The sequence below is a fragment of the Empidonax traillii genome, unplaced genomic scaffold (assembly GCF_003031625.1).
Source record: "Empidonax traillii isolate 1590-97213 ecotype Southwest subspecies unplaced genomic scaffold, ASM303162v1 scaffold1043:size250015, whole genome shotgun sequence".
Lineage (NCBI taxonomy): Eukaryota > Metazoa > Chordata > Aves > Passeriformes > Tyrannidae > Empidonax > Empidonax traillii.
This window is the reverse complement of record NW_020956236.1, coordinates 13472-23471: the sequence shown is the minus strand read 5'-3', so window position 1 is coordinate 23471 and position 10000 is coordinate 13472. Positions and strand designations below refer to the sequence as shown.

The 10000-nt window shown below is 42.4% G+C and overlaps 1 long non-coding RNA gene across 1 annotated transcript; it reads left to right on the top strand.

Annotated features, from left to right (window-relative positions):
- Positions 1-5245: 5245 nt before the first annotated feature.
- LOC114068336 lies at positions 5246-9915 on the top strand. The gene is made up of 3 exons (XR_003573571.1): positions 5246-5455; positions 8941-9033; positions 9743-9915. It is a non-coding gene; the product is annotated as an uncharacterized LOC114068336 (long non-coding RNA).
- The last annotated feature ends 85 nt before the right edge of the window (positions 9916-10000 follow it).

Here is a 10000-nt window from a genome sequence, read left to right as displayed (position 1 = left end):
GCAGCAGTGCTGGTTTGTAAGTGGTGCGGATATTCCCTGGTCCATAACGCGCAATAAACAGGTTACCCCGCGCAACTGGATGGGAGATTAAATCCATGCTTTTGTTAGCAAGTTGAAGCACAGGCTTTAGCTAAATTATCCCCAATGCCTTTGCCTGACCATCTGTTTCCAACGGAAATGAATCTTTGGCTTTAATTATAAATCTCTTATGAATATTATTTTTCTTTTCTTTTCTAACCCAATCTGCCCTTTTTGGAGATGGGTTGAACTCCCCCTGTGCTGTCTGAAGGATGGATGGGATCACCAGCGTGGCTGATACAGTGATTCATATTTTTTAATTAGCCTGCCCGTGAACGATTTCAAATCTATTTATGCACTTGCTGCAAGTTGAAGCAAAAATCTGTGTTAGCAAACTGTGTTTATAAATTTGCTACAGATACCGTGTTATGAAGCAGTCTAAGTACAAACATGTTAAACCATATGGAAAATCCGCCCCAATCTTGCTAAATTGTTCCAATATTTAATTACCCAGATCATTAGAAATGTGCACCCTCTTTTTAATTGGTGTTGGGTTTTGGTTTTTTTTTTTTTTCAATTCTAATTTCCTGGTCTAGCCCTCAGATCATGTTATAATTCTTTATGTTCCCCATGAAGGTGTGTGTAGATTGAAACCAAACACGAAAACCTCCTACTCCAGGCGCTGTTCTCCAACAAAGAATTACTCATCCCAGTAAGGATTTGTCATTAAGATGCTTTGTAGTTTATTAATTTTTTCCAAAGAAAGGGTGAGGTCATTCTTTTTATTTTAAATTAAAGGGGGAGGGGGGGATGGGGAGGAGGGCACAGAGAGCTCTGGGTTGGGGTGTCAGGGGAATCCTCAGTGTTCTGGAGCTCTTCCCTTTTGCCTGGTAAGGATTGGGAAGGGAGTACTCGCATCTTCTGTGGGGCAGGACAGGAACTCCTTTTTGTGACCAAGAAAGAAAAGAAAAACTCACCGAGTTACGCTTGCTGGCACCTTTTTCGGCTCCTCTGGAGAACTTGGCCCTTGCTAGTCAGCAAGAAGACCTTGAGCAAGAGAGGAATGTTTTCCTGCCAAGCTTTCTTCCCCAGCACAGGCCAACTTGTAGTAACGTGGTGTGGAGATGAGTCAGTGCAAAATGGACTTGGTAAACACTCTTACCCTGCTTCTCCAGAGACAGCTGCACTTATTGCTTCATCCAAGAACCACGGGGGTTGTGGGGGGGATTGAACACTCCTCACTGGAATCTTGGGGTATGTGCTGGTCTTCTCCTTGTAACTTTTACCCCTGTGACTTTCAGTTCCCATCCCTCCTCCTCAGCTCTTCAGTTTAGCTCATATTCTTCAAAGGATTTCCAGTTTAGAAGGGTGCCAGACTGTCTTTTGATCTCCTAAGAAGGTGTTTTCTCTCCAGAATGACCAGAGTAACTTTGATCTAAATACATTTTATTGCAATGTTTTCATAACCGTGGCTTCATTTGAGTCACTGTCACTGGAGGGATTTAAAAGACGTGTAGATGTGGCACTTGGTGGCCTTGCCAGTGCTGGGGGGATGGTTGGGCTCGATGATCTTAGAGGGCTTCTCCAACCTGAATGATTCTGTAATTCTGTTTAATTCTCTAAATGCCAGATCCTGCCATCGTAGCACTTGCTGCCACTGTTCAGTCAGCCTGTGAGTTTTCTTCCTGTGTGATTTCACTCTGCTAAGGGCTTGTACAGAAGGTGTATCTACACCAACTGTTTCATACAGCTTTCAGAGGAGTCCTGAGAAGGTTTAGCTCTTACTTTATAGAATGGGAGAGAGAATATCTTCACACTCACCCCTTCCCCCCCCCCCCTATTTCTGTACTAAGTTCAGTGAGTGAAAATGATTCACTGTGATTCACTCTCATTCCCTCCCAAGCTGTGTTCTTCCCTGAAAAGTACAATATATCTTTTCATGTTCTCCTTGAATACTGTGCCTGTGACTCCTTTCTCCATGTTTCTGATGTTTAGCAGCAGCTCCTGTGAAGAACAGGCACCTGAGGAGCGTGAGAGAAAAGCTGGGATTGTATCTGGAACAAGCTCTCTGCAGCTCTGGGAGAATAATAACCGGCTCTTGGAGTCAGGGACAATGCTCTGAGGGTTGTTCAGCTGGACCTAAAAGTTTGTGGGCTGTGAAATGTAGAATTAGAGGAAATGTAGGATTAGAGGAGCGGGAGATGGAAGATAACTACAGAGTTCCCTGCAAATCAAGACTCTGGCTTTACACAGTTGGCCTCTGGGAAAAAATACAGATGGAATTGGCTTGTAAAGCAGAAAACATGTTGGTTCTTCATCCAGTTTTGAAACAAAAAACCCCCAAACAACAAAAGCATTCATCTAGATTTTTCACACCAGCAGATGACTGTTTAAAACATGTATTCTCAATCACTGTCTCTGTGTATTATTTAGTACAAAACTATGTTTGTGCAACCAAAGATAAGCCAAGAGACTTGTAAGTGTTATCACATGATGTTAGCAAAGTTACTCTCACAGCAAGACAAATAGTTGTGTTCAGCATCCTGACCCTGGAATTTGGGCACCTCTACTTTGCCATCCATAAATCCTCCTAAACCGATGGCTTCTGGGTGTTGATGGCTTGTGTTAGGCCCTCTCTACATACCATCCTTAGGAAAGGAAGACTGGGATATCTGTTTCAGGCTCCAGCTGCCGTGCTTGGGGATGTGAGAAGCGTGCTCAGGCTCATTAAATCTGCAGGACTTGGAAGCTGTGCCCGTGGTGACACCACCAGACAACGTTCCAGCGAGACCCGAGCACTGGAACTCTTTGGCATCAAGCACAGCCCATGTGAGAGCTCAGGAGCAGTTCCAGAGCCCACTCCGACACGTCTCCTTGTTTTTCAGCCGCTGACACAGAGGTGGTTTTTACAAAAAAAAAAGTCAGAAATGAAACAGATGTCCTTGGGGAAGCTGGGGATGGAAATATTTCTCATGTGAGCCATCACACACACTCGGACTGGAGGCTGCTTTGGGAGGTTTCTCCGGAGACCAGCGACCTTTCCTGCAGGTCGTGGGGAGCAGAGCTTTTCCCCGCCTGGAGTTCTGTGGCTAAAGCACAACACAGTGCTTGATGTGCAATTCTGAAGCACACAGAGGATAAAATCCTGCAGGAATATATCACCCCGGGCTAAGAGAGGACAGTACTTTTTAAAAACATGGCTAAGCCAGCTATGCTACTGTGCCATTTCAGTTGTTTCCAACTACAGGCAGAGATCCAGAGACGTCCTGGATCCAAAAGATCCATTCTGGATTCCAAAAGAAGGAATCCTTCCCTTTAAGCCTGCTTATTTCTTCAGTTTCATGCAGCTAACCTGAAATACTCTGTTTCTTTTAAACTCCCTTTGCTTTTGAATTGCTTTCATCTAGAGTGTGAAATTCCAAGTCACCGTGAAAAAGCTGCCTCAGGAATATTCTTGGCAACGCTGCAAGCAGAAAGTACAGGAAACCTCACAAGGGAGGTTGTTCCAGCAGCCCTGCCATCCACGTTTCCCAGCTGCAGGGACATCCAGAGCAAATCCAAACACCGGCTTTTCCCTTCCACGGAGCCTTTGCTGAGGTACAGCTCCCCGGGAACCATCCCTGGAAGTGTGCAAGGCCAGGCTGGGTGGGGCTTGGAGCAACCTGGCACGCTGGATTATTCCTCCAGAGGAATAACAGAGGATGTACTGGCATAACTGCCCTTCAGTTGGGTTTTAATCTCAGCTTTCCTTCAAGTTTACCATACAACTAACCCTTTTTAAGCCCGTTCCTGTCAGAATTATTTTGCTTTCAGGCGGTAGAGGTGTTATTTCTTTATCGGTGTTACTGAATTTCCTCATTCCTCTCTGGTAAATGATAAATATTTTTTTCCTAATCCTGGCAACTGTAATAACCACATAACCCTGACTTTGCTGTTTAACCCACTGGGGTTTATTTAGGAAAAACCATCGGAGAGATCTCGTACAGTTTAAAAAAATACCTGTATAGCAGTGTGATTGTGGGTATGTGTGAGCAGTGAGCTGGGTCAGCAAATAGTTTATCAGTAATTCTTATGCAGAAGTCTGACTTACTATTTTCTAATGTATAACATCAGAATTATTCGGATTTCATAAGGCAAATTCAAGGGGTGAGTAAAGCTTCTGTGAAAATGCAAAGATTTGGCTCAATAAGTTAGAATGCTTTACTACTAGCCAGAAAACTGCAGTAAAAAAATGCACCAGGCTGGTGGATTTATTGTAAGTAGAGTGTAAACTCAAAGTAAGAATGAGTGTTGATGGGGAGTGATGAGATGTGAAGTCTGACTGGCACAGGGTTCAGGAATTAAAAGTTGGCCTCGGCATTAAGAGTAAATCACACAGAGAAATATAGTTTTGGTACAGTTCTGTTCCAGCTTTTGAGGATGCATCACCAACTCCCAGAAGGCGTCCTGGAGCCTGTCTTTATTTTGGGATGCCTCAGCTCCGGTTGGATTCCAAGTTAACCAACAGCATTTAATTACAGCTATGTCAAAGGCTTGTGTGCAGCACTGTAGGTAAGTAAAAAAAGAGTCAAAGTCAACTAATAGGCTTCTGAGACAACTTTCCCAAGTATATTAAACCTAAGGAAGTATCTAAATGCATTTTTAAGGTATTTCAGGATATCCTTTTCTTGCAAGAAGCTACTTTAAAACAGAAATTAGTAATCATGTAGAAGGGCAAAGTGTTAACAAATACTTGATTGCACTAAATACTCCCCTTTAAAAACTTTCCTGATTGTCCTGACCTTTTCTTTTTCTCACTTAGCTGATCTGCATGTTATGAATTACTGGTTGAATTGGGTGTAAAAACAATTTGAAAACAGCTCCCAAGTCTTTCAGGATGAGTAAAGTAAAACCAGATGACAGTTATAAGATAGCCATGCACTGGCATTCATCATTCAGAAAATAGTATATAAGAGCAAACACTGGGAAGAAGGAGTGCACATTTTTTCCAGTTTTTATATTATCTTCCTTGTGAAGTATCAGTGAGGTATGAAAATCAGTTCAATGATGAGACAGAGATTTAATTTAGTAAATATATTTGAGATAGAAGAGACTTGATAACCTTTTCTGCTCCCAGAGTGGACATGGCATCACAAAGAAGGAAGATATGCTTTCATCTTTTGCTAAGGTATTCCTTTTTTTTCTATTTCCCTCATTTTTCTTTTTGGATGTAAAATAAATTGTCCAGGCAGAAAATGGAAAGTAATGGTGTAAGGACTGAAGGCTTTCAATCATGTAAGTGGAAGGAGTAAAGAGAGTCCGTGTTCAAAGTGAAAGCAGCACCTTAGCGCAGCAAAAGCCCCACAGCCTGGCAGGATTGGGCATTATGGAATGCAATAGCCAAGGGAATGAGTTGGAAGAGGCAAAAGCTGCCCAGTATTTGCACCCACCATGTATGGTAAGAGTATTGTAATACCATCTTCATATGTTGCATATCATCAAGTGGTTTTTCCTGGGAAGCTGTGGGAGTTGTAAGTTGGGAGTGGTGATGTGGTGCTCATCCTCAGGAGGAGAAAGGCTTGGGAAAAGTTGGCCTGTCCGGTCTAAACACGGGGAAATGTCCAGGCAGGTGAGGTGCAGAGGCACTCAGCAGGTTGTGAGCTCTGATTCTGCTTTACCAAACCGTGACAAGACTTCTGTTTGATATCTGCGCGTGCTTGAAGTGCAGCTTTCCATCTTTGAAAGATTCCACTCCGCTTTCCCCCAGCAATCCCTCAGCACTCCCAGGGAGCAGGCTCTTCCTGCTGGCTTAGAAAGCCATTTTACCTCCTACCAACACGAGCACCTCTGGGATAAAGGGAGCCACCGATGAGTTCTGCAGGTGCCAGAGTGGGTACAACCTGGTGCAGCATGACAGGGTCACCACACAGCTGCTGAAAACACTTACCTACAAAAACTTCCAAAATCTCCATTATTGCTCACAAAGTATCAGCACAGACTGGTGAAAACTACAGGGTTTTGTTTTGGGTTTTTTTTGTTGGGTTTTTTTTTTTTTTAATAACTTGGCTGGAATCGCTGTAATGACTCTCAGCATGCAATAATATTTTCCCCTTGGAGTTTGGAGAGTAAGAGTTAAGAGAGCTCAAATCCTGTATTATTCTGGGCAGCTGTAAAGGAAAGTATTTTGTGTTTGGTCGAGAGGAATTGCTGGAGTGTGTATTTTAAATTGAAAGTGCTCACTAAACTGAAGTGGTCTAAATTGAACCTATCATGGTTTTTCACGAGCTTTGGTAGTTCCTTTAGTTCGATCAAGGAGAGGAGAAATTAGTACTAAAAAAGAAAAGTGTAACACACACGCACAGTTTACTATCTTTGTACTCTTTCAGGAGAGTGGTTATTGTACATTTTATCCATAAAAAGTGAGTCAAGCCCTTGTTTGATTCCTGTGGTGATCTGAATATTGCAACTGCAGCTGATTCTATCAAATTTCAGTGGAGCAGCTTTTGAGTTGATGGGAACGGTCAGGGGTTCCTAGACTTTCTGAATTTCATTGTATTGGTCACTAAGTTGTTGAAGCCTAAAGATAAAGGGAACTTTTGCGTGTGGGGTTAGAGGCAACCTTGAAAAATACTTATAGTCAAGAATAAAATGGTATTATATAGTATCAAGAATGTAAGAAACTTGCTGACTTTCTAGAAAGAGAGGGAGAATGAATATACAAGTGGTGGCTTAAATGCTCTTTTATTGCTTTGATTTCTCAGTTGCAGCAGCTGGTATGGCTGTTAGAATCCTTCTATTATTTACATTAAAAGGAGAGAAGGAAGAGGAGGATATCTGGGGAAAAATAATAGATGAAAAAACCAAATTGAAGCTGCGGGGAAGGTAATTTTTCTTTCTAAGTACAGCAATTCAAATGGCTCATAAATGGGGTCAAATAAAGATAAATGCAAAGAGCCCCACCAAATGCAATGTGAGCTTGTTGCTCTGTGATTTTATGGTTTAATCCCACTGTCTTTTCCTGGGAAGTGCCCCATATGCCGTGGTTATTCCTAGTGCCAGCTGTCATTTGGTGGTGGTTCCTCTGGAATGGCTGTAGGTGATCACATAACCAAGCCTGCTCTCCTGCTATTCCCAGCTCTTCCTTGTTCCCTTGTGCCTTTTCCTTGAGGTCAGAACTTCCCTCTCTGACCAGCAGATCCCTGTGTCAGACAGGGAACGGCCACAGCCCAGTTATCTTCATCTCCCCACCCTGCCTCCAGTAGAGGGAAAAGGATAACGCTTAATGTTTTTTTCATGGCCCTTCATAAATCTGTCACTTTGAAGAATAGGGAGAAGGAGTTAAATTAATTACTGTCATATTGATTGCCCTTGGCCAGATTCATTAGAGGATCCCATCCCTACATAATCCACCCCAACTCCCCCCCCAAAATACCGCTCTGGGTAAAACCTGGCAGAGAAAAGCGTCGCCTCCACCAAAGGACTCATTCATATTTCATTGTTTTAAGTGGTTTCCTCTGTAAATATTTCATAGGTGATGTATATAGATGAATATCGAAGCAGAGAACTCAAAGAAACCTTGACTGCAAGCTTTCAGGGGTTCCTGATAATCTTTTTTAATCAGAAAAGAACTAGCAGCTCGCCCCTAGCACAGGGTGATTGGGTTTTTACAAATGGGGAGCAGTTGCCTAAATACCAGCATCTGTCCCAATATTTGCCATTAACAAACTGCATGAATTAGCAGATGCTTGCACACAAGGCCTGCACACGGGTCTTATTATTCACATCAGCATCTATTGTTTGAATCAAAATTGAACTTGTATCTCAGGATGTAGAACCAGAGGAGGTGTCCATTCATGTCTTCCATGCTTCTAATACTTGACAGCAAAACCCCTGAGTGGCTATTCATTTATTTATTGTGATTACTGTTCCTTTACACTTCAGCTGGTTCAGACAGACCCATGCATGCTCCAAGCTTTTGATTTCCAGAGAGGGTGAAGATGGCTACAGCATAAGTAAAGCCATAGTGGCTCATGGAGTAGTGACCCAGGAAGAGTCTGGTGTGGTAATTGATAGCCAACCTAAACATGAGGCTTGTAATCGTGCAGGGGCCATCAAAATTAATTGTACTTGAGCACAAACTGTTGAAAAGCTAAATCTCTTCAGGGAAGGATTTGTGGAAGTGCAGTATTCCTCAGGGAGCCATGCAAATCTGCATTGCAATAGCCTGTTTCCTGAGGTTTCCTCGGGGATCCCAGGGAATTTATAGGAAGGCTGTATTTTTTTTGTAGTCTCACGCCTTTACCAGCTGCACGAAATTCTTCCTTGAATGACTACATTCCACAAAAGCAATTACAGAAAGCGCTGGGCTTCTTATTTTCATTTCTTTCAGTTGTACTACAGAGACAACTGCTCTCTAAGAGGTACCCCGAGCATGCACATGCCGTGGTGGAGAGGAGCCTGCACACTTACCCTTTACACTGAGGGTATTTGGAAAGTGCTATTACGATCTCAGGGTGTTTGGAAAATCCTGTTGTGTTTGCACACACGTTGTATGCAACTGAATTGGAACAATGCCTGTGATTTTTATAGGGAATATTGAAAGGAGCATTGGCTTGTGCCTGTGGTGGGTGGGACTGGATACCCAAGGCCACACTGACCAGACATTTAATTCCTACTCTTTATCTCACCTGGTGATGCTGTCTGGGAATGCACTCCCCATCAATGCAGAATAAAAAAAAAAAAGCTCTTTTCTTTTAAAGCCACAGCACATCAAGAAAGCAAAACCTGACCTCATTTGCTGGTAGCAGCGCTGAGATGAACTGTGGCCCTGACCTATTTCTCCAGAGTTACAATTATCTGCTGTAATGGTACCATTTTACTTCTTAAATCCTGGATTATTGTAATTTGAGATTTACTGAAGTTACTCTCTCTCCCTGGTTACAGACCTTGGTCCTTCAGGGGCAAGGCAGTGTGAAGGGAGAATGAACACACATGAGGCAGCAAAGACAAGGCATGGGATCAAGCCGTAAGGAACTGGTTAATTTTTTTTTGTTAATATTCTTATAAACATATGTAATTTAATAAGTTATCAATGCAATCTGTATAACTTTGCTTATTTTCATGTATATATATATATATATATATAAAATATATTTTTAATAGATATTTAAAAAATTTACTTCTCTATCCATATGTGGATATGATCATACGTGGAATGATCTAAGCCAAGGCCACGTGGTGAGGGATCTGGGTTTTGTTCAGTTGTCTGGCAGAGGCACGCTCAGCCTCTCTGTGCACCATGGGAGTGATAAATACAAAAGACTTGAAGAAATCAGGTTCTTAGATATTCAGAACCAAACCCCTTGGTGATAGAAGTTGACGGAGCTGCCTTTAAATCAATTTAATACTTGCTTATATCAGTGGAAGGGAAGTGAATTACGTTGCGTGAGGATCTGGTATTTGTAATCTGATTTCATTTTTTATTTATTAGCAGTGTATCCAACCTCACAGAACAAAATTTTTTTTCCCCCTGAGTTTTATGTTGGTCTGTATCGCCAAAATGAACAGAAGGTATGTTCCTGTGTTTTCCTCAAGTCAAATTCCAATCTTCAGAACGTATCATTCATTCAGTGGGTTCAGTGGCCGTGGTTGTGTTTGGGCAAAGGTTGCACTTGGTGATGGACCTGGAGGTCTTTTCCAGCCTTACTGATTCCATGATTCTGTAATTTTGTTGTTTTACTGGTAGAAGTGTTCACTGCCACACTGTGCTGGTAACAAACCCTGAGTCCTGCCAACCCAGATGGGCAGAAATCGTGAGCTGGGTTCTCACCAAGCACAGCATCAGCTCTAAAACATGAGTTTTCAGGGAGAAAAAAAACCCCAACAAGCCAAACCAACAGAACCAACTCATATCTTTTTATTTACAGTCTGCTTTCTAGCACATATTAGGCTTTGCCCCACCCCATAAACACTGACAGAACACTTAACACCACGAGTCTTCCAC